This window comes from Scylla paramamosain, unplaced genomic scaffold (assembly GCF_035594125.1).
Source record: "Scylla paramamosain isolate STU-SP2022 unplaced genomic scaffold, ASM3559412v1 Contig7, whole genome shotgun sequence".
Taxonomy (NCBI): Eukaryota; Metazoa; Arthropoda; class Malacostraca; order Decapoda; family Portunidae; genus Scylla; species Scylla paramamosain.
In genome coordinates, this window is record NW_026973672.1 from 105,001 (window position 1) to 130,000 (window position 25,000).

General features: G+C 43.1%; 1 protein-coding gene across 2 annotated transcripts in view; it reads left to right on the forward strand.

Moving 5' to 3' along the window:
• LOC135096810 (putative nuclease HARBI1) overlaps positions 1-25,000 on the forward strand; it is a 38,573-nt gene that overhangs the window by 136 nt on the left and 13,437 nt on the right. The window contains exon 2 of one of the 2 annotated variants that reach the window (XR_010265028.1): positions 11,195-11,238. The exons of the other annotated variant lie outside the window; for it this stretch is intronic. The gene's annotated coding sequence lies outside the window, so the exon portion shown is untranslated. The remainder of the gene's footprint in view (positions 1-11,194; positions 11,239-25,000) is intronic. 2 annotated transcript variants of the gene reach the window in all.

Sequence of the window (25,000 nt, forward strand, 5' to 3'; positions counted from 1 at the left end):
GAGAGAGAGAGAGAGAGAGCACGGCTACAACACATTACCAGTGACTACCAGCAGGGAAAACCCATCACCACACCACCATCACTATTACCACCAAGCACCATTCCTATCTCTCACAGATATCCACAACCACCACCACCATCACCACCACCATGCTTATCACCACTATCACCCACCACTTACTGTTCTTCCCTCCCAGTCCATTATCTCCACCACCACCGCGCCATCACCACCACCGACCAACCCGATTAAGGCAACACCAAGGCGGTGCACCAGATATTAATGAAAGTGATTATAACCTGCCATTAATTGCTCGCCTCCTCTAATGACCCATCAGCGCCATTACCTCCTCCTCCTCTTCCTCCTCCTTCTTTTCTCTATCTTCTTTCTCTCCACCTCTCTTATCTATCTTCCACCATTACACAACGACCTCCTCCTCCTCCTCCTCCTCCTCCCCGATACATCAATTAACCCACCTAATCACTACCACCCCCGCCATTGGTTCCTCCCTAACGGGATAATTGGCCGGCCGCTGATTGGCTGAGGGAGTTTAGGCAGTTAGCGGAGCATTATCTTAACCTCTGGGTAAAGGGAGGAGGAAGAAGAAGAAGAAGAAGAAGAAGAAGAGAAAAGGTGTTTATGACGAATGATGAGGTGTAAGAATGATGATGAGGAGGAAGAGGAAAAGAAGAAGGAAGAAGAAGAGGAGGAGGAAGAGGAGGAGAGGGAAGGAGAAAGGAGATTAGCAAAAGAGGGAGGAAAGGAATCACGGATGAAGGAAATAGAAAGAAGGAAATAGGGAGAAGGAAGGGAAAAGGATGAACACTGAGAAGAAGGGAGAAGGAAATAGGGGAGAGGGAGGCGGCGATTCTATGGGCAATATAATACTATAGCGATATGTTAGGACACGACCCCCGACTGAGGGACAGAACTACCCCCGCTACCTCTCTCTCTCTCTCTCTCTCTCTCTCTCTCTCTCTCTCTCTCTCCTCTCTCTCTCTCTCTCTCTCTCTCTCTCTCCGCTACTGTGCTATAGTCTCAGTTCTTAGTGTTCTTTGTTATATGTAATTTTTGCTGCTTAGAAGAATGTAATGGTTTAATTTCTGGCAGATTTGTTATAATCGTATGAGGTGACAGATGGATTTACTGTAATGATAATGTCTGGGTTCTCTGTCTTACTCATCTTCCGTCTCCTGTCTTTCTGTATTTTCATCACTTCCGTTTTTTATCTTCTACAGTGTTTCAGTATCCTTATTTTCGCTTTCTGTTTCCTATGTTCTTTTAGTATTTCGATCACTTTCTCTTCTTGTGTCCTATCTTTTGTATTTTCATCTATTTCTGTGTCTATTTTTCCCACTGCCTTCATCGCCTCCACTTTCCATCCATCAATATTTTCATCGCCTCTTCTCCTCCAACGATGTACTTTAATGTATTACTATATATTTAAGTATAGGTTAAGATACGCTATCTTGATTTACCCCGCTTTAAACTTGTATCATCATAACTTAAGTGCATCAAACTTTCTCAGTAAATTGTTAAACTACTAAACTGACAATGACACAGAAGTCCGGAGGTGTGTTCCTGATGACTTGTTCAGTAATGTGGTGGTTTCCCGTGCTCGGCTTGCAGGTTCCAATCTTTGCCACGGTGCCTGTCTCTCTGTGCTCAGGTTTATTGGAGCTCTCTATTGAGTTTGCTCGGTGTTTCAGTGTATTGAATCTTATGGTGGTGCAATACAAGGGTGATGGGTGTGACAAGAAGTACATTTTAGATGATAGATATAATAGTAACTTGCTTCTTAGGGTGCTACGGAAATATGTAATAAACAAGATAACTTGACGAGATGGCGGAGAGAAAGAACATAAGAACATAAGAACATAAGAAATAAGGGAAGCTGCAAGAAGCGACCAGGCTTACACGTGGCAGTCCCTGTATGAAACACACCTACCTATTTCCATCTGCTATCCCCTTCCATAAACTTGTCTAATCTTCTCTTAAAGCTCTCTAGTGTCCTAGCACTAACTACATGATTACTGAGTCCGTTCCACTCATCTACCACTCTATTTGAGAACCAATTTTTTCCTATCTCCTTCCTAAACCTAAATTTTTCAAGCTTGAACCCGTTATTTCTTGTTCTACCCTGGTTGCTGATCCTAAGAATTTTGCTTACATCTCCCTTGTTATAACCCTTATACCACTTAAAGACTTCTATCAGGTCCCCTCTTAACCTACGTCCTCTCTAGAGAATGTAAATTTAAACCGCTTCAGCCTCGCTTCGTAAGGAATACTCCTCATCCCCTGTATCCTTTTAGTCATTCTCCTCTGTACTGATTCTAATAGACCTATATCTTTCCTGTAATGTGGGGACCAGAACTGCACAGCGTAGTCTAGATGAGGTCTGACCAGCGCCAAGTATAACTTTAATATTACTTCCGGCCTTCTACTTTTAACACTCCTAAAAATGAATCCTAGTACCCTATTTGCCTTGTTTCTGGCTTCTATGCATTGTTTCCCTAGACGGAGTTCAGAGCTAACTATAACTCCTAAATCTTTCTCGTACCCTGTACCTACCAGAGTTTGGGTGTTTAATGTGTACCTATTGTGTGGGTTTCCTCTACCTACGCTAAGCACTTTGCATTTATTGATATTAAATTGCATTTGCCATCTATCCGTCCATTCATTCATTCTATCTAAGTCTGTCTGCAAGGCGATGGCATCCGCTTCTGACCTAATTAATCTACCTATCTTTGTGTCATCCGCAAATTTACTAACATCGCTACTAATTCCACTATCCAAGTCATTGATATATATTAGAAATAATAATGGCCCTAATACTGATCCCTGTGGCACCCCACTAATGACATGACCCCACTCGGATTTCGAGCCGTTTATTACCACTCTCTGTCGCCTGTTACCAAGCCATGACCCTATCCAACCTAACACCTTCCCATCTATCCCGTGCGCCCTAACCTTTCTCAGGAGCCTTTGATGGGGCACCTTGTCGAATGCTTTACTAAAGTCCAGATATAAGATATCATAACTATCACCATTATCTACTGCCTCGTACACCTTACTGTAAAAACTTAACAAGTTTGTCAGGCAAGACTTCCCCTTCGTGAAGCCATGCTGTGACTGATTTATCAAGTTATATTTGTCTAAATGCTCCCTAATGTTCCTGGCTATTATTGACTAACATTTTACCTACAACTGAAGTTAAGCTGACAGGTCTATAATTAGACGCTAAAGTTTTATCCCCTTTCTTAAAGATGGGTACTACATTAGCCTGCCTCCACTTGTCTGGTACCTCACCCGACTCCAGTGATTTCCTAAAGACAGAAACTAACGGCTCACTAATAATCTTTTTACATTCCTTCAGTACTCTGGGATATATTTCATCAGGTCCTGGTGACTTGAACTTTTTTAGCCTATCTATCTCCTGCTCCACTATCTCCCTAGTTATGGAAATATCCGTCAGCTTCTCATACTCATCTGCTCTAAACACCTGTTCACTATCTGGCATATCCTGCATGTTTTCCTGAGTGAAGACAGTTAAAAAATAATCATTCAGAAGTTTACTAATCTCCTCCCAAGAACTAACCAGCTCCCCATCTGCTGCCTTTAATGGACCTACAGTATCCTTATTTTTCGTCCTGTATACCTGATAAAATCCCTTGGGGTCCGTCTTCGCCTGGCTGGCTACCTTTAATTCATAATTGTCCTTAGCTTTCCTCGTTAACTTCCTGACTGTTCTAACTAATTCATTATACTGTGTCCTTAAAACTTCCTCACCTGCCTTTAATCTCTTATATATACTTCTCTTACGCCCTATATAATGCTTTAACCTAGCAGTCATCCATTTAGGGTCATTTTTTTGTGATCTTATTGTTTTATACGGGATATTTGCTAATTGACCTGTATGAACTTTATCTACGAAATATTTATACAATTCATCTACATTTACTTCACCTAAACCCCTCATCTCGTTCCCTACCATCCTCTCCCCTCCCTCATCAACTCGCCTCGACCTTACCTCTCTCATTTCAGCATGACCTGACATTCCAACATACTCACACCTATCTCCCCCCTTCCTCTTTCCTCCTCCCTTCTGGAGCCTCACCCTCACCTCCCTCATCCTGCCTTATCTCTCTGAACTCCGTCCCTGACCTGACCTCACCCTGCATCCTTTGCCAGTCCACTCCTTGGAGGTACCTTTTTAATTCTTCAAAATCTGCTCTCCTAAAGTCAGGTATTTTACTATAGTGTTTTTATTTCTAACAGTTTCTTCCCATTCTAGATTGTACCTAATTTCCCTATGGTCACTGTTACCTAGCTGTCCTCCAACCTCTACCTGCGTGACTGCTTCCTCCCTGTTAGTAAGAATTAAATCTAGAATATTATTCCCCCTTGTGGGTTCTACGACTACCTGTTTTAAAAAATTATCCTGAATTACCTTAAGGAATTCCTCTGCCTTCCTTGTTACCCACAATCAGACTCCAGTCGATATTCCTAAAATTAAAATCTCCTACCACACATACCTGACTGTACCTGCCTGCTCTATTTAATTCCTGCCACAGTGAGGAGTTAATTTCCTCTGTACTGGTCGGTGGTCTGTAAACTACCCCTAGTACTACTGACTGCGATCCTTCCTTAATATCTACCCATATCGACTCTGCTTTGTTATCTGTTTTAATTCTATTGTTCATACAGCACTGTAATGGATGATAGACGTACTGAATACTGAATGAAGCAATGAGGGTGATGGCTGTAACGAGAAGTACATTTCAGATAAAAGATATAATAATACCTTCAATGTTAGGTTACTACAAGAAATATGTAATTAATAGGATAACTTGACGAGATGGTGGAGGGCAAGGATGAAAAGGATTACAGAGGCAGTGAATACTGAATGAAGCAATGAGGGCGATGGGTGTAACGAGAAGTACATATCAGATAACAGATATAATAATACCTTCAATGTGAGGCTACGTAAAGGATGTGTGCTATTAATGTGATAACTACACGGGGACTAAAGAGAAGTATTATGAATGCACTGAAGGAACACCAGATGAAGGTTGTAACAAGCATATTTCTGTCAATTGATCAAATAATAGCTTAAGTGTAAAGAGTTCGTGGAAGATAAGTAGTATTGTTTTGCTAACCTGACCAACTGTTGACGTTATGAAGCTGGAATTCTCTTTGATCACGAGAAAAACTGTTCATTTTCAATCTATTGTTGCTATTAATACTGTTTCGTTCTTCCTGCAGTAATAGTTACTTTAGATTTAGTGTGGTGATGACTCGTACTAATCATAATAGTAACTGTTGAAGCAACAGTAGTAGCGGTAGTAGTAGTAGTAGTAGTAGTAGTAGTAGTAGTAGTAGTAGTTGTTGTTGTTGTTCTTGTTGTTGTTGTTGTTTGTAATAATAGTAGTAGTAGTAATAGTAGTAGTAGTAGTAGTAGTAGTAGTAGTAGTAGTAGTAGTAGTAGTAGTAGTAGTAGTAGTAGTAAATGCATCAAGTATACAGATCTATTGAGCAGAAAAGTTGTATTACAAAGGATTACACATGCACGGGAATATATACAGGGTGTCCCTCGAGTTACATACTTCGGGATCTGATAGTTCAAGTAATTCCAAGTCGAAAATATTTTATACACAAATGGTGTGTTTTGCTTTATTTTGCAAAAAATTGACGTGTAAGTTGTGCGTGGCGGGAACCGGGGCATCCGCCTTCTTCCTTCCCCCCCTGGCTCGCTACGTAACGAGTGGTGCCGCGTAGCATCAAGTGATCATTTTTGTGTACAATCTGTGCAGTCAAAGCCTTACAGGAAACACCAAATGATAAATTAATTTTTTGTATGAGTCAGTGAAGAAAATGTACATGTAATACAGCAATGTAGTGGTTAAGTGCTACATTTTAAACATACGTGGCAACTCAACAGGTTCATGACGGCTGCCCAGCGTTCCTGCCACTCCTGTAAAGATTATTTAAATTATTTGATGTTCTTTTAAAGTGGTACTGTGTTGAGCTGCTCCAGTACGTTCAGCTGCTGCAGAAGTACTGGGGAAACGTCCTTTCTCACCAAGAAGCAGACACATTCTGTAGAACACTGCCATCTGGGTGTCCTCTGTCTGGATGCCTGCGTCTTTATCCTCCTGCACCAGCCCGGGCATTCCCACCACAGAATGAATATGTCCGAATACTCACTGTTACTGAATGTGAAAGGCACCTTCACCGTAGCGAAGAGTTGCACTTTGGCAGCCACCTGATGGGGCGCCCTGTCACTTACATGTCAAAGCGTAAACAGTTGGCGGGATGGAAGTTGCTGTGTGTTGCCATGTATGATTAAAAGAAATAGACTTAACCACTATATTGCTGTGTTACCTATACATTTTCTTCACTGACACATACAAAATTTTAGCGTTGTCATTTTCTGTCTCCTGTATGGCTTTGACTGCAGAGATTGTACACAAAAAAACAAATAAATAAATAAATAAAAAACTGCAGCGCAGCACCACGAGGACTTAGCGCGCCAAGGCGGGAAGGGAGGAGGAGGAGGCCTACCCCCCCACCCCCTGCAACACAACAACATGTTAATTTCTGGCAAAAATAAGCAAAACACAGCATATGCCTATAAAGTATTTTCGACTTAGAATTACTTAAACTATCAAATCCCGAAGTATGTCCCTTAACTCGCGGGACAATATGTATATATAAAGAGAGAGAGAGGGGGGGGTGGGCGGAGTGGGGGAAAGGGTAGAATCGGAAAATGATGGAAAGGAAGCATGATGAATGAAAAGAGAAAGAAAAGGAAAATAATTACAAGGGGGAAGATAATGAAAATCGGAATAGAAACGAAGAAAGGAAACTTGATGGACGAAAGAAAAGGAAGAAAAGAAGAAAAGGAAGAAAAATAGGTAAATGAAGGGAGATGACAAAGGAAAAGATTAGAAAGCGGACAGAAAAGAGAGAGAGAGAGAGAGAGAGAGAGAGAGAGAGAGAGAGAGGAGAGAGAGAGAGAGAGAGAGAGAGAGAGAGAGAGAAATAGGACAACGTAAAAAAAGAAAAGGAAAATGCTTGAAAGAGGAGAAAAGAGGGAAAAATTAAACAGGACGGGAAAAAGGAGAGAGAGAGAGAGGAGAGAGAGAGAGAGAGGAGAGAGAGAGAGAGAGAGAGAGAGAGAGAGAGAGAGAGAGAGAGAGAGAGAACCAGGAAGCAAGGACTGGAACATGGTGTGATCTATAGACGCTAACATATTGAAGGGGGGGAGAGGAAGATAAGAGAAGAGTGAGAGCGGGGGAGGGAGAGAGAGGGTCGCCACACCAACACGCTTAATTTAGACGCACTTAACTTTCGCGAACACCTTCACGCGAGAAAAGAGCAAGAAAGCGGGAAAGAGGGAAGATCTATTAAGGGAGAGGAAGGAAACGAAGGGTGGAGGAGGAGGAGGAGGAGGAGGAAAAGGAGGAAGGAGGAGGAGGGAGGAAAAAAGTCAGGGGCATGATCGCGAAAATATGTTCCGAGGGTGTAAATCTTTGAATCTTCCCCCTCTAACCTAGGAGAGAGATTGATAGTATCCTCTCTCTCTCTCTCTCTCTCTCTCTGGCCCTGTTTATACGAGGCGTTTCCAACGCGCGTTAGCAAACGCGGCGTTAGCAAAGTCAATGGTAGTCTATAGGAACCGGTCACACGTGACGCGGCGTTTTGCCTGACGCCGCGTTAACGTCTGGGTCCCTTGCTAACGCGCGTTTGGCGAGCGGCTCGAGATACATTGAAGCATATGGGAACGGTTACACACAGCGGTAAACGCCGCGTTTTGAAAGCAGCGCGCTCTCTTATTGGCTGGGCTGCTACCAATGAGGAAAGAGAATGTGCGTTACTATGGCAACCCCTGGGTTACTCCACGTGGAGGAATTTTTTTATCACGTGACACGCACACAGCTCTTCAGTCCCATCACTGGCAGTCATGGCGGAGCAAAGGCTTGAGGCAATAGACACTGACCTTCTCATTAATGAAATAGAAAAACGTCCAGCCTTATGGGATATGCAGTCCCCGTACTATAAAGATAGGAATTTGAAAAAAAAAATGCTGGGAAGAGATTGCAGATATCTTCTGTAGTTCAGGAGAGGTTAAGGAGAAACAAGCTATGGGTAAGTTAACAGAATAACTTTATTATTTATTTTTTTTTTAACTGTTTCAACTTGTATACTACATCTGAGCAGCAACATGGCTTTCTCCCCTTTCCCCTGACATTAGCAGCTCATCGAATGATTTCACTGACATTCTAAAATAGTTGAAAAACTTGTCTTCATGTTCTCTTAAACTCGGGTACAAGGTTGTATACATGCCATGGGTAAGTCTGTCTTGTAAAATTGGATGAACCCAGTATCTTCTTTCTCGCCGCTTGCGCCGCTTCAAACGGCGATGCAAGATCCAAGCACATGCTACCTCTTCTAGATCCATCCTGGTTGAAACTGTCTGTTGCTCTCTGCATTCAGTGCATTGTTTGGCACACACATATGCACGCACAAACACAAGCGTCGCGTTAACGCCGCGTTTGAAAGCGCCTCGTGTGAGCGGTAGTTTCTAACGCCGCGTTTGCTAACGCGCGTTGGAAAGCGCCCCGTGTAAACAGGGCCTCTCTCTCTCTCTCTCTCTCTCTCTCTCTCTCTCTCTCTCTCTCTCTCTCTCTCTCTCCCTCCATCCATCTCTCCCTCCCGATAGCGATGTAATTCAAGTTTTCCCTCCTCCTCACCCCTTTTTCCTCCTCCTCCTCCTCCTCCTTCCCTTCCTATCTCTCTCTCTCTCTCATCTCTCATCTCACTCTCTCACTCTCTCTCTCTCTCTCTCTCTCCTCTCTCTCCTCTCTCTTCTCTTCTCTCTCTCTCTCTCTCTCTTCAACCAAGAAACCAAAAAAAGCAACACTACTACTACTACAACTACTTCTACTATTACTACTACTACTACTATTATTAATTATATTATTAGTAGTAGGAGTAGTAGTAGTAGTAAGTGTTGTTGTTGTTGTTGTTGTTGTTGTTTTGAGTTTTATTATTATCGTTGCTGGTTAGTATTGTTATTATTATTAGTTGCAGTAGTAGTATCATTATTATTATTATTATTATTATTAATATTATTATTATTATTATTATTATTATTATTATTATTATTATTATTATTATTATTACTGCTACTACCTTCTATTTACTGCTGTTACCATCATGATCATCATCATCATCATGAGAAAGTGTCATTTTCAACCAAAGTATGTATCCCCTGCTTCGTTTCACACACACACACACACACACATAACACACACACACACACACACACACACACACACACACACACATGTAAGCTTCCCTGTTATGGCCCATGGCCTTGAGGGGGTCCATGCCCCCCGCCGACGCATGCTGGCCAGCCCCGGTAACCTGCATAGGGGAGGGGAGGGGGAGGTTAAGGGAGGTGCTGCTAATTGATTCGAGAGTGATGAGAGAGAGAGAGAGAGAGAGAGAGAGAGAGAGAGAGAGAGGAGAGAGAGAGAGAGAGAGAGAGAGAGAGAGAGAGAGAGAGAGAGAACTTTTAATATTTTTTTTATGAAATACCAAATTTATTACAAATAGAAATGTCTTTCTCTCTCTCTCTCCTCTCTTCTCACTCTCTCTCTCTCTCTCTCTCTCCTCTCTCTCTCTCTCTCCTCATCTCTCTCTCTCTCTCTCTCATCTCTCCTCTCTCTCTCTCTCTCACCTGTAGGTACACGCTGACTAGTCTGGGCTTATCACCTCCTCACTCTTGATATTGAGCAGGCGAGGCCATCATGGTGGACCCGCCCCCCAGCGCCAGGCCAGCGGGGAAGGGGAGGGGGGTGTTAGTGCTAGTGGTGGTGGTGGTGGTGGTGGTGGTGGGGGTGGGAGGGGTGAAGGTAGTGGTGATGATGGTGGTGGTGGTGGTCGGAAGAGGAGAGGGAAGCTAGTGTTGGTGGTGGAGGTAGTGGTAGCAGTGGTGATGAGGAGGGATGGAGATAGTAAGTGGTGGTGATGGTGGTGGTATTACGTATGTAGTAGTAGTATAGAAGTAGTAGCAGTAGGAGGAAGAAGGGGGAGGAGCAGCAGTAGTAGTTATTTTAGCAGTATGTGACAAATAACACCAATATTTTTCTTTGGTGACGTGAAATATTATTGTTATTGTTACTTGTTCTTACTTATTGTTATTGTTATTGTTTATGTGTTACTTGTGTCTGGTGTTCACTCATTCACTTCAGGTCTTCCTCTAATTCTTCCTTCCTTGATTCCCTCGTGTCTCTTTTCCCCTCTCCCTCACCCTCACTTTCTTTGCAAACTCTCCTTTCCCTTTCATTTCCTGTCACTCTTTGCATCTCGTCTTTTTGTCTTTCCCATTTCCCATTCTCTCCCTTTGTTTTCATCTTTCTCTTCTTCTTCTTCTTCCTTTTCTTCATTTCTTCATTTATATTTATCTCTTTTCCTTTCTTGATTCTTTCCTTCTTTTCTTTTCCATCTCCTTCAATACTCCATCTCTCTTTACGTATTTTCTTTCCTCTTTTATTTCTTTATTCTTCTTTTGTTTTCTTTTACCTCTCTTTTTTTCTATTTTTTTCCCCCCTTGCTTTTCATTTGATTCCATCTTTCAACCATCTGTTTTTTTTTTCCCTCATCTTTCCCTTATTTCTATATCATATCTTCCTTCCTTCCCTCTCTTCCTTCCTTCCTTCCTTCCCTGCTTTGCATCCTCCTCCTCTCTCTCAATCGTATACCCTCTCTCTCTCTCTCCTCTCTCTCTCCAGTTTCTCCTAAGTATCTTCCCTTCTCTACTTATCCTCTCCTTTCCTTCCGTCTACCTTCCTCTCTCACTGCTCTCCTCTCCTTTCCCTCTCCTCTGCATCTCCACCATTACTAATGCCTCATTTTCACTTAATCTCGTTTCTGTTACATAAGGACAAAAGGTTAGATTTTCCTGTAGGGTGAATGAGTGTTTAAAGAACGAGTAGTTAGTTAAAATACACTAATATTTTATCGTTAGCTTCCCTTTTAGTTTATGAATCTATGTATGCCGTTCTCTTTTCATCTAGTGCGCGCGTACACACACACACACACACACACACACACACCTGCAATCTGTCCTTTTCCTCCTCCTCCTCCTCCTCCTCGCGCAGTACTCACCCTGTGTGTTGTCTTGCAGGTTGTACCCCAGCAGGCCCCTCTTCAGGTCCAGCGGGTTCTCTGGTAAGTACAGGCTGCAAGTCCCTCGTACATGGTGGTGGTGGTGTCAGGGCTCTCTCTCTCTCTCTCTCTCTCTCTCTCTCTCTCTCTCTCTCTCTCTCTCTCTCTCTCTCTCTCTCTCTCTCTCTCTCTCTCTCTCTCTTTATAGTAAAATTGTATTCAAATCATTCTCAATCACATTCATAATTTTCCCGAGACGATTTGCCTTTTGTTTCTCGTAAGACGCACACTTTGGTCTTCTTGTTAAACACTTAACTTTTTTCTTTAATTTTGTATTCATAGATGTTTCACGAGATTATTTTTTTTTCGTATGCTTATTAAATTCTGCTTCTATATATATATATTTTTTTTTGTCTATCTTTTATATTTTTTTTAATTCCAAAATGTTCTGTCGTATTTTTTTTTTAGCTATTGTTGTTGTTATTCTTAAAATCTGCTTTTTTTCTTCTTTTCCTTGTTTCCTTACCTCCTTATTTCACCTTCACAGTATTGTTGTTTTGTTGTTGTTGTTGTTGTTGTTGTTGTTGTTGTTGTTTATTTCTTGTGTCTTTGTCTTGTTTTCAATTCCACAATGTTGTGTTATTTTGTTTGTCACTGACCAATATTCCTCGTTCCTTTCAAAGCCTTCCATGCACGTGACAACCACACACATGCACGCACGCCCACGCACACGCACACCCACAGCCACACCCACGCAAACACGCACACACACACACACACACACACACACACACACACACACACACACACACACACACACACACCCTCACATACCAGCACACGTCCACATTTTCAAGCCAGATTTGATACCTACATGCCGCGCACACACGCACATGGAAACACACACATGCGCGCACACACAGACGTAGGGGGAAGCACTTTGCTTCCACGCAAGTGTTCTGTTGTGTTCGTCCACGATACGCCCGCGCTGCTCCACGGCCGCCACTGAAACTGCACGGTGTAGAAAGGGAAATATACTGATAATATTACTGATAATAATAATAATAATAACAACAATAATAATAATAATAATAATAATAATAATAATAATAGGATGAAAATACTGGTTTGTTGGTAAGAGAGAGAGAGAGAGAGAGAGAGAGAGAGAGAGAGAGAGAGAGAGAGAGAGAGAGAGAGAGAGAGAGAGAGAATATCACGCTGTTCCACCATTAGTGTGGATTGACTCATTCTTAAGTAATGGAGTCCCCCCAACCCCCCTTACCTCTCTCTCTCTCTCTCTCTCTCTCTCTCTCTCTCTCTCTCTCTCTCTCTCTCTCTCTCTCTCTCTCTCTCTCTCTCTCTCTCTCTCTCTTTATGCCTTCTTTGGTTCCACGTTTCTTTACTCCCTCCCTCTCTCCCTTCCTCTCCCTCCCCTCTCACTCCTCCTCCCTCTCCCTCTTCCTCTCCTTCACTCCCAATCCTCTCTCTCCCTCCCAATCCTCTCCCTCCCTCCCAATCTGAGGACTAATAAACATTACAAATATGCTATTAAGCCCCTTCCTTCACACTCTCCCTCAGAGAGAGAGAGAGAGAGAGAGAGAGAGAGAGAGAGAGAGAGAGATTTAGACTTTTTAGCATTAGTCGCGTCAGTGGATAATTTTAGTGTGTGTGTGTGTGTGTGTGTGTGTGTGTGTGTGATGTAGGCAGATATGTAGGTAGATAGATAAATAAATAAGTAGGTCGGTAAGTAGATAGATAGATAGATAAATAAATAAATAGATCGATTGATGAACAGACACCGGGAGACTCACTGAATGACCGATAAGTTAAAAGACACATTGATTTTCTGCCAAACGTTGGTGCACAAAACAACAGCCTCGTTATCCTCATTGCCACGGGGCCTTGAATACCCACGCGGCAGTATTAGCAACACGCGCCTTCTTGCCGCCCACACGCGCACCGTCTGTTACCAGTTCGATCCTTGACGCACTCACGCCCCATAAAAAGCAGGAGACACACTCATACAACGTGACGCAACTCAGAATGCATCACACAGAATTTCTCCTTCACAAACTCCTTGTGTGAGTACTGTTGCATTTCAAAGCGTGGAGGGAGAGAGAGAACAATGACTGTATATCTAAGTCAAGTTCTCTAGCTACAGGCAGTGGGGAAAGTCTCGTTATGAAGTTCTCTAGCCAGTTCATCTCTAGTTCATGTTATCTAGCTACAGACAGTGAGGAAAGTCCCATTCATCATTCAGTTCATTAAGTTCTGTAGCCAGTTCATCTCTAGTTCCAGTTCTCTAGCTACAGGCAGTGAGGAAAGTCCCATCCATCATTCAGTTCATGAAGTTCTGTAGCCAGTTCATCTCTAGTTCAAGTTCTCTAGCTACAGGCAGTGAGGAAAGTCCCATTCACCATTCAGTTCAGAAAAGTCCCATTCATCATTCAGTTCATTAAGTTCTGTAGCCAGTTCATCTCTAGTTCAAGTTCTCTCGCTACAGGCAGTGAGGAAGGTCCCATACATCATTCAGTTCATTAAGTTGTGTAGCCAGTTCACCTCTAGGTCAGTTCAGGTTCTCTATCCATGAACAATGAGGAAAGCTTCCTGTGTCATTCATTTCCTTGGTCAGCGTCTTCCAGTGACCAGAAGTGCATTAAAGTGCTGTACATCAGACCTTACAATTTAGATTTTTTTTTTTTTAGAGTTATTGTTATAAATAAATACCACTTACTTTGTCTTAGTCTGTTTCACTTTCATGTATTTGTTTGCATTTATCTGTAATTTCGATTCTATTCATTATTGGAGTCATAATTATAGACGAGTACCACAGAGTTCGTTTCAGTCTGCTTCGCTCCAGATCTCTCTCTCTCTCTCTCTCTCTCTCTCTCTCTCTCTCTCTCTCTCTCTCTCTCTCTCTCTCTCTCTCTCTCTCTCTCTCTCTGTCATATTGTTATTTATAATATTATTTACACGTACACCTTAATAATCTGTGGTCAGTTAACAATCTCAGTCTGGATCTAAATTCTGAATGAAGGCGTGTGTTTGTGCAAAGTTTGGTTGAGTGTGCAGTGCCTTGCCAAAAAGAAATCACTTCACATTATCTCTTAGAAACCATTTGCTTTGAGTGCCGCAGTGTGCATCAGTCTGTCTCGCTTCCGTGTCGGTGTCTGCATTCCTGTGTTATTTCGTACACTGCACGAGGGGTTACGAGAAAAAATCGCTTTGTATTTCCTCTCTGAAACCATTTGTTTTGAGTGACAGCAAAAGGCGCCTTGGAAAAGATAACTTAGTCTAAAAATTGTTGTATAGAGTGTCTAAAATAAAAGTATAGAATGTACACACTGCATTGTATAGAAAAATATGGAATGATTTGCATCCAGCGACGTGTGTTCAGTGTTCATTGTTGTCTCGCATTGTTATGCGAGAAGTGGCTCACTCCGTACCGTGAACAAGTTGGGGCATAGAAAAGGCGTGGCTGTCTCCAACATATTGTAACATTGCGTATACGATCTGGTACCGAGACACACGTTAATACGAATCCTTAAACGCTTGAGGTGTGGCGTGGTGATGGTGGCTGTTATCGCTGCCATGTGCCGTGTGACCGAGAGCGTTATCGGCACCGCGGTGTTCACGGCCACGCTGGGAGTGCGACAAGGCTCCCCGACATCGTGCCTACTGTTCGTTCTTTACGTTAATGATTTGATTCAATTAATAAAAGAGAACTGTGAGAACGATGGGTTTTTAAAGTGGCTGCATGTTTTAATACTGATGGATGATACACCGTTTTGCTTGCTGCAGCACGCGAAAGAATGATCTCCAAGTTATCTCTAATGAAGCGATTTTGCGATGATTACGGCATGAAGGTAAATGAGTCCACCACCATCACCACCATCACCACCATCACCACACCACATCACTACGTCTCAGCTTCACTTGTCTAAATTTACCACGTAACGCACATCACACGCGTCGCCGCTCCTACACACACACACACACACACACACACACACACACACACACAGAAAGAGGAATTATGAGTGTGATATAAATATGTTGATTCGTCCGTGGAAGTCTTAAGCACAGCGAGAAGTGCCCGAGGGGAGTGGGCGGCGAGTGGGCGGGAGCGGACGCGGGAGTGGGCGGGGGTAGGCACATGTTGACAAATAACGGGCGCGTGGGAGGGCAGGTTCAGGTGAACACACGCACGCTGGCACACTCACCTGAGACTGTGCGTGCAGGCGTGCAGGTGTGCAGGTGTGGGGTCGGTACAGGCACGTGATGGACCTAAGGGTGGTTGCCAGGGCGTACTGATCCTGAGGGCGGCGGGGGAGATGCGGAGGGGGAAATTCAGGGGGAAATGTAGCGATGCGCGCGGGTGAGGCAGCGCCCCGCCACCGCCCACCGGCCCCGCCCACCGCTCGCTGCCACACGCCACTCCGAGCCTTATCGGGGCGTGGCGTGCGGGTGGCGTGGCGGGCGGGTGGGCGAAGGAGACGCCGCACCCGACCAATGAGAGGCCTCGGGAGGGCTGGGGCGGGGCGCTGCCACCACCACCAGGATATTAATTACACGGACTCCCGCCATTCTTCCCTCCCTCCCTCATTCCCTCCTTCCCTCCAACCTTCACCTTCCTCCTCCTGCCCCCTCCTCCTCCTCCTCCTCCTCCTCCTTGTGAGCCCTACAGCCACACCACCACCACCACCACCACCACTACTCCGAGGCCTCATTACCACCCCAAACACGCCCAGGGAGCTACCTTTCTTCACCTCTCTCTCTCTCTCTCTCTCTCTCTCTCTCTCTCTCTCTCTCTCTCTCTCTCCCATCACCATAATCACACTTTTTTCAAGACATCCCTCCTCCTCCTCCTCCTCTTCCTCCCCCTCCTCCTCCTCCTCCTCCTCTTTCCCTTCAGTGTGTGAGGCTACTGTGTCTCCTCCAGTATTCGTAAGTCAACTTAGTCAGGACCTCGAGATCTGTTGATGTTTGTCTTCCTTTGTATTCCTTTGCACTTCTCCTCTTCCTCTTCTTCCTCTTCCTCTTACACCTCTTACCTCTCCCCCTTCCTCTTACTTCTCCTCCTCCTCTCTATTCTGTCTCTTCACCCTGATGTCCTCTCTGCTCTGTGGCAAGTTAGAAGTAATTACTAAACAGTCTTGCAAGGCCATTAAGATCTCTTGTTGTTTGGTCTTCCTTTGTATTCCTTTGCACTCCTCCTCCTCCTCCTCCATGTACATCCGCCGCGGGGACACTCCAGCCTCATAAACACTCTGAAACTCTTAAGGGATTCCAGCTTAGTTCAGAAGAAGAGAGAGAGAGAGAGAGAGAGAGAGAGAGAGAGAGAGAGAGAACCTTGCACCTCATTTTCTAGGCGCCTCCGCTCCTGACAACGACGTGTTTACCAGATCCGCTCTTCTCTCTCTCTCTCTCTCTCTCTCTCTCTCTCTGATACTGACGGTGTTTTTATAATTTTTGTGGGTTTTTTTTATATTTTTTGTCTATTTATCTATTTGTTTTTACGTGTGTGTGTTTGTTTGTTGGTTTTTGTTTGTTTGTTTATCTTGATTACTTTTTTTGTCTTGTCTAGTTTAGTTTGTCTCTGAGTGTTCGTTTGTGTGTACGTGTGTGTATCTATGCGTCTCTCTCTCTCTCTCTCTCTCTCTCTCTCTCTCTCTCTCTCTCTCTCTCTCTCTCTCTCTCTCTCTCTCTCTCTCTCTCTCTCTCTCTTTCTGCACACTCTCTAGCTGTAGCTGTTGAGTGTGTGTGAGGGAGGAGGACCACGCTGGGGAGGCGTACATGAGTTTGGGGAGGATGAAGGTAAGGTACACCCCCCTTAACTCATCTGTCGGCGTCCCCAGCGACCTGAGTCTGCGCAGCATGTACAGCCTGTAGGTAGCTGATCTTACGGTGCTGGCGACATGCTGCTTCCAGGTCAGCTGGTCGTCCACCGTGACTCCGAGAAGCTTGGCACATTGGACCACCTGGAGGGGGTGAGGGCCCACTGTGAGCTGGGGAGGGGGCACTGGTACAGAGGAGGTACAGCAATGCATCACCACAGTTTTGCTGTGGTTGATGGTCATCCTGCTCTTTTCCGTCCACGTCTGCAGTCGCTCCAGAATTGCTTGCAGTGGCGAGTAGTCCGGGTTCTTGGTGGAAACTGGGACGCCCACGGTGCAGTCGTCCACATACTTCCAGCGATGAGGGGTGTCAGTGAGGGCGTCGTTAATGAGGAGGAGGAAGCATAGAGGACCCATCTTGGTCCCCTGGGGGACCCCACATGTCAGCTGTTGGAAATTAGAGACAGAGCCCTGATAGCGAACGGCCTGACGCCTCCCTGTGAGGAAGTCGGCTAGCCACGCTATCAGGTTAGGAGGGAGACCAGACTTACTGCCTTGCTGATGACAACAGTGTGATCAACAAGATCAAAGGTTTTTTGAAGTTGTGTGTGTGTGTGTGTGTGTGTGTGTGTGTGTTTAAAAGTATTGCCATTAACATATACGTATTTTCCTTACAGTTGAAGTATTTGTATTACTTTTATACGTGTTGTTTTCACCGTATGTTCTTCTGTTTAAGTATATTTTACAGTGTAAGAAATGGCGTGACTTTGTAAGTATTATTCTGCACCATCTAAGTATGTTAGATTTCATGTTTTCACGGTTTAAGTGTGTGCAGTTCCTCTTTATAAAGGAGATTAAGTTACAGCGCGTCATACTTACGCACACACACACTTGTGTATTATGTTATAGGTTCACCAACATTGTTAAAAGATGTAAATGAATTTAGAGTGCTAGACTATGACCCATTGTATTCAGATATTCATTGTGGTATTCATGTACAGCTTAAAGTAAATATTGAGTATGCAATTATTAACAATGCCAATATAGCACCTGTGAGTAACTATAATCAACCAAGTAAGTGGAGAGCATCTAAGGAAGAGGATTATATAGCAGAAATTGATGAAAATCAGGTAAAAGAGTTAATAGAGCAGATGGATTCTATGGACATTGAAGATGTAAGTACTAGAATAAAGAATATTTTATTAGGAGCAGCTGTAAAGGTTTTTCCACCAAAGAAAAAGAAAAATTATGTTAAGCAAAGTAATAATGCAAGTTTATCTGGATATGATAATATTTGTTGGTATACAAGGAAAGCATACCATAAAGCTAGACATAAATATAATCTGAGGAGGAGTGAGGATAATAAGAAAGATATGATAGAAAAAAGCAAGAAGTACAAAGCTGAACTGAAAAGAGTACACAATAAGGAAAAAGAAAATATGTTGATTAAGTTAAAAGCAAACAGAAATAAAGATCCAAAAACATATTGGAAAATATTAAAGGAAAATGATGGAAATAAAAGCAAAACTACACTTACACTTGCAGATTTTCATCAACACTTTAAGAATCTATCAGAGGAAATTAGTGAAAGTGATAAGCATTTAAGTGAACTAGAAAGTGCTACAATTGAATCTGGGGAAGAGGAAACACTGAATGAGCCCATTACAGAACATGAAGTGTTGAAAGCTATTAGAAAACTAAAGAATGACAAGGCACCTGGATATGATGATATTGTTAATGAATATATTAAAAGTACAAAAAATATGCTTAATTTGTATGTTAAATTTTTTAATAGGATTTTGGATACAGGATATTTACCTAAAGAATGGTTGATAGGGGTTATTGTCCCATTGTATAAGAATAAAGGTGATGTTGATGACCCACACAATTATAGGGGTATAACTTTGTTAAGTTGCTTAGGTAAGGTATTCACATCTGTGCTAAATGACAGGTTAACTTCTTATTCTGATAGTCATAATATTATAAAAGAAAATCAAGCTGGATTTAGGCAAGGTTATAGTACTCTTGATCACATATTTTTATTAAAGAACATCATTGATCTGTTTTTATGGAAGAAGAAACAATTATTTTGCCTTTTTATTGATTATAGAAAGGCATTTGACACAGTTTGGAGGGAGGGGCTCTGGTATAAGATGGTAAAGGAAAATATTGGTGGTAAAGTCCTTAATGTTATTAGAAATATGTATTTGAACATTAAATCATGTGTTAAGTTTAATGGAAACAAGTCAGACACTTTTATTTGTAATAGAGGAGTAAGACAAGGTGAAAATCTTTCTCCATTATTATTTGCCCTTTATGTAAATGACATTGAAAAGTCTTTAATAGAAAACAGATGTAATTACTTACTATTTGATGATAACTACCTTGATTTACAATTGAATTTATTGATAATGATGTATGCTGATGACACAGTAGTTCTAGCTAATTCGGAAGAGGAAATGAGGAATATTCTTAATGCATTGGAGTTATATTGTGACAAATGGAAATTAGAGGTAAACAAAAATAAGACAAAAATTGTTGTATTCAGCAGAGGAAGACTTAATTATGACAATTTTCATTTTGTATTTAGTGATGAAATTATAGATACAATTGGTGAATACAAATATCTTGGTGTCTTATTCAATTATAATGGTAGGTTTAGAAATGGTCAATTGGACCTTAAGAAAAGAGCAACAAGAGCTATGTATTCACTAATTGGAAAATGCCGCAAACATGATCTACCAGTTGATCTGCAACTTGAATTGTTTAACACCATTGTAATGCCAATTATGACCTATGCTTGTGAAATTTGGGGATACTGTATTATTAGAGAAATCAAGCAGTTGCACATGACATTTTTAAAACATGTATTACATGTACATAAATATACAAGCACTGATATTGTATATGGGGAGTTAGGGGAATATCCTATTGATATTGTTATCAATACTAGAATGATTGGCTACTGGTCAAGGTTAATAACAGGGAAAACTACTAAGTTAAGCATGATTATGTATAAAAGTTTGTTACATTTAGACTCCACAGGCATGTATTCATCACCTTGGATTTGCCATATAAGAAATATTCTTAACAATTGTGGTATGTCAGGTATTTGGATGGATCAACAAACTAATAATCCAGAATGGTTAAGGAAAGCAGTTGAAAACAAACTTAAAGATCATTGGATAACATCATGGTTTAGAAATATTTCAACAAAGGGACTTTGTAAGAGTTATAGAATGTATAAAGACTTGTATTGCAGAGAAGATTACCTATTGAAACTTAAAAAGAGTATCAGAATGCCTTTGATTAAAATAAGAACAAATAACAATAGACTACCTGTTGTGAAAGGAAGATATGATAGTATAGATAGGGAAGAAAGATTATGTACTTTATGTAGATGTAATGTTGTTGGAGATGAATATCATATTTTATTGTCATGCCCTAATGATAACATCGTGGAGCTCAGAAACAAATATATTCCAAATTATTATAGAAATAACCCAACAGTGAATAAGTTTATCCAATTAATGCAAAGTAAAAGTCAATATATTTTGTCTAACATTTCTCTTTTTTTAAAAGCTACCTATAATTTTTTTAGGTAACAGAAAGTTGATTTATATAAGTTGTTAGTGTTTGTTTGTATCTGAAATAATTGCAGGAGCTGTGCTCCATACTTTGTATCACAAAGTCTGAGCATGTAAATAAATCTGAATCTGAATCTGAATCTGAATCTGAATCACACACACAGACACACACACACACACACACACACACACACACTATATCACCTCCCACAAACACATCCATGCAACAAAGGCCTCAATTACCAGCCATTAGAGAGAGAGAGAGAGAGAGAGAGAGAGAGAGAGAGAGAGAGAGAGAGAGAGGGTACGAGTATATGGAGTCTTAATGGTATGTGATAACAGGTAAGTAAGAGGCGGTGATGGTGGTGGTAGTGTTTTTATCACCTGTCTTATTGATACTGTAAATTAAGGATAGGAATTGTACAAAAAATGGAAGAGGAATTAACAAATCTAGAAGGTTATACGTAGGTGTGCGTTTCTCTTATCATCTCCTCTCCTCTTCCCTCCGCTCTTCTTCTCCCCTCACCTTCTTATTAACACAGATCGAAGTTTATAAAGATCACGATACCAGACAAAAAGAGAATAAGAAAACAACGCCAGCACTTCACGACAAGATAATCAAGGAATTCTCAGATACAAAGATAAATATTGTAGGAGATATGATATGCTGAATGAGTCTCCGTAGTGTGAAATGAGTGAGGATGACGGCTTCATCTAACCAGGTACTGAAGTTAAATACCTCCCACATCTTGTCTTGACTACCTCGTTAGTTAGAATTAGTGCTGTTATTGTGCCTTACTGATAATTGTGAAAGGAAAACTCGTAAAGAAAGAACGTAAAGTCCCCGTAAACTGTATCATTATTTGAATTCAGGAGAGGTAGGGGTGTGATATTAAATACACCAACTTGACTAAAAATGGTGAAATACTGAACGAGGAGTGGAGAGCTAATGTTATTCTTGTGTGTTTAAGTCAAGTGGTGGTACAGACAGGTGCGTTGTTGTGTTACCCCGTAAATTTAATACCAGGACATAAGAAGTGTTTTAGTGGGAAAACAGCCTTAAGATAATGCTCTCTTTGTTTGTGATGTAATGTCATTTGATGTAATAAACTCTTTTTCTCTCATTAAGTCTAGCAAGTTTACCAGTAAGGATTAAGTTCAGTCTGGATGCAGGATTAATAGTCTTGCTTGTAATAGTAATGTGATGGGAAGGACAGATGGTTTGTGTTCTGTCAGTAAGCAAAGGACGACCACTTGAAATTACATCTTGCACAGGTTGTAATTAAGATGGGCAGCTTCATAAAGGTAATGTATGGCACCTGTCCTATTGAAGTTAAGGAGAGTAATATAATAGAATAATGGAAAATGCGAAACAGATTTAAGATGCATTAGAAATTACACCTTTACACTTTTAATTTAGGCGAGTAGACATATAAAGGTAATATATTGGTAATACATCACACCTGTCCTATTGAAGTTAAGGACAGTTATATAATACAGTAATACAGGAGTACGGCTAATATGCTCAAGATACCTTCCCTCGTCGAGCAAAGAGGAGTCACTTAAAATTACACCTTTGCAAATTTGATTAAGGTAGTTAGGCATATAAAAATAGCATACTGCACCTATCTGTTTTAATTAATAGCAGTAACATAATACAGGTGTGATTAAACGAGGAATGATCATGTAAAATTTCACCTTGACACACCTCAAGGCCAGCGGGAATGTGAGGGCAAAACATCACGTGTATCTTATTGAAGTTAAGGACCAGAACCCCGCAGCCCGGCAGGAGTGCTGTGGGGCAAAAAAAAAGCCCTGGGAGAGAAATGAGGAGAATAATATTATGCATAAGATGGAAAGACAGACACGGCAGGGAAGCTTGGATTACGGAAAGCACGGAAAGTTGAGGGAAGATATTCTGGCTGACAAGAAGGTGAGGAGATGGACGGCGCTGCTTGTGTGGGGCGAACATTTGACGGTTTTTATTGCTATCGTCATCATCGTCATCATCGTCATCATCATATTCATCTCAGGGTGCTTTGGGCGCAATAAGCCATGTCACATTTGTAGGTTGTCTATCCAAGTCCTTAGCGTAGGGTGGGGACGATGGAAAGACGTGAGTATAACTTAAGGTCCTTTAATAAGAGAAATCCAGTGGAGCGTACCCCTACAGAGGCAAGTACGGGGACAGACTGATTGAGTGGCCCTCGCGAGGGGGCACGCGGGAATGTGAGATGCCGGTTAGTATTTAACAAAGGAAATAAATGACATTGGTACCTGAACACCTCATATCATTAACCTACATCTCCCTCTCCCCTTCACGCTCATGGATCTGGTGGCTTCATAGGCACGACATAACGTGACGACGTCTAAAAGAGGGTGGAGGAGGCATCAAGGGCGACGATCTTCTGTACGAGCTCCTCGTCGCTAACACCAGTTAGGATGCCGTGTTTGATCCAGGCCTCCTGACAGTCGTTGTCGTTGGCCTTGCAAACGTCGATCTCCTCCGAGAGACCTTTAAGCCTCACGAAGAAGTTTGCAAAAGTCTCACCAGGCGCCTGCTTACAGCTTGTGAAAGCTCGTCGACGTAGAGCCTCGTTACTTGAGTCCTTAAAGTGCTGTTGGAGAGTGTTGAGGACTTCGTCGACGGAAGATGTTGAGTCCGGGGGCAACAACAGCGTGTGCTCTAGCACTCGTTGAGTTTCGAGGGAGAGGCACATCCTGAGTTGTATTAGCTGCTTGGGTTGTGGTAACTTGGCCAAATCAACCATTGTGGCGTAGTCAGCCCAGCGTCGCCTCCACTCCCTGAAGTACTGAAACGTGACGTCAGTAGAGAGAACTGGTGGAGGTTGAGCAGTCGCCTTAGGTGCTGGTGGTGTTCCTGCAGGGCTCGACGACACGGGCGCCTGAGGTGGATGTGATGAGACAGATGGAGGGTGTCCAGGCGTGGGGGCAGGTGAGGAGGCAGGTGGCGGGGCCAATCTTGACAACAAGGCCTCGAATCGTGCTGCATCCTCCCGTTTCTGCTCCGCCAGTTCTGCCCGGTAACGTGCTGCTTCTTCTTCACGCTCGACACGCGCCGCATCGTCTCTCTCCTTCATGTACGTAAGGAAGGCGTAAAAGTCCATCGGTGAATGTTGCTGGTCGGGCGATGGATGGGCATGTGTGAGATGGGAAGACGCGCCAGCCAGGAAGGTGTAGGGCTCAGGGGAGGACGACGTGCCATGTTCTGCTGTCTCTTCTCGTCCCCGATGTTCGGCTTTCTTCCTCCCGTGTGGCATCGTAAGCACGTGAGTCTGTAATATGCGTGCTATGTACGTGTGCGATCAAGTGCAGAGGTGTAGCGGGCAGTGGTGGTGGTGGAGGGTGCAACAAAAGCTAGCGTAGCAGCTGTCAGTTCTGTGGTGAGGGGGGGGAGGGGAGGGAGGGAGGGGCATGCGGCGAGGCTAGACGCGCGCAGTCAGTGTCCTCCGTGACTCCGTAGCGAGAGGACTTTGTAACGCGCTGTCCTCCGTGATATGCCCAACCGAAGCCTACCCTCTGGTAGTGGCGTCTTCCAACGTTACTACCAACACCACAAAGCACTGCACAAACACTGGGCACCACACTGCACTGCACAAACACTGGGCACCACACTGCACTGCACAAACACTGGGCACCACACTGCACTGCACAAACACTGGGCACCACACTGCACTGCACAAACACTGGGCACCACACTGCACTGCACAAACACTGGGCACCACACTGCACTGCACAAACACTGGGCACCACACTGCACTGCACAAACACTGGGCACCACACTGCACTGCACAAACACTGGGCACCACACTGCACTGCACAAACACTGGGCACCACACTGCACTGCACAAACACTGGGCACCACACTGCACTGCACAAACACTGCCACTGCACAAACACACGTAAAAGCACTGAGTTGATAGCTGAGTAGCGGCGGGGCAAGGTAGCGTCCTTAGAGGGAACCGGTTACCGCCGCAGGCTACTTGTAATTTCCCCTTTGTAGGTCGTCCACGGGTCTCTTCCACGTCACTGCGCCATGTAGGTTGTCTATCCAAGTCCTTAGCGTAGGGTGGGGACGATGGAAAGACGTGAGTATAACTTAAGGTCCTTTAACCTACAAAAAGGAGGAAGGAGGGAGGTATAGGTGGAGGGAAGGAGGGAGGAGGAAGAGTAAGAGGACGTTATCAAAATACCACATGGATAGTTAACAAAACAATGAGAAAAGTGGAGGAAAGAAGGGAGGGAGGAAGGGATAGGTGGAGGGAAGGAGGGAGGAGGAAGAGGACGTTATCAAAATACCACATGGATAGTTAACAAAACAATGAGAAAAGTGGAGGAAAGAAGGGAGGGAGGAAGGGATAGGTGGAGGGAAGGAGGGGG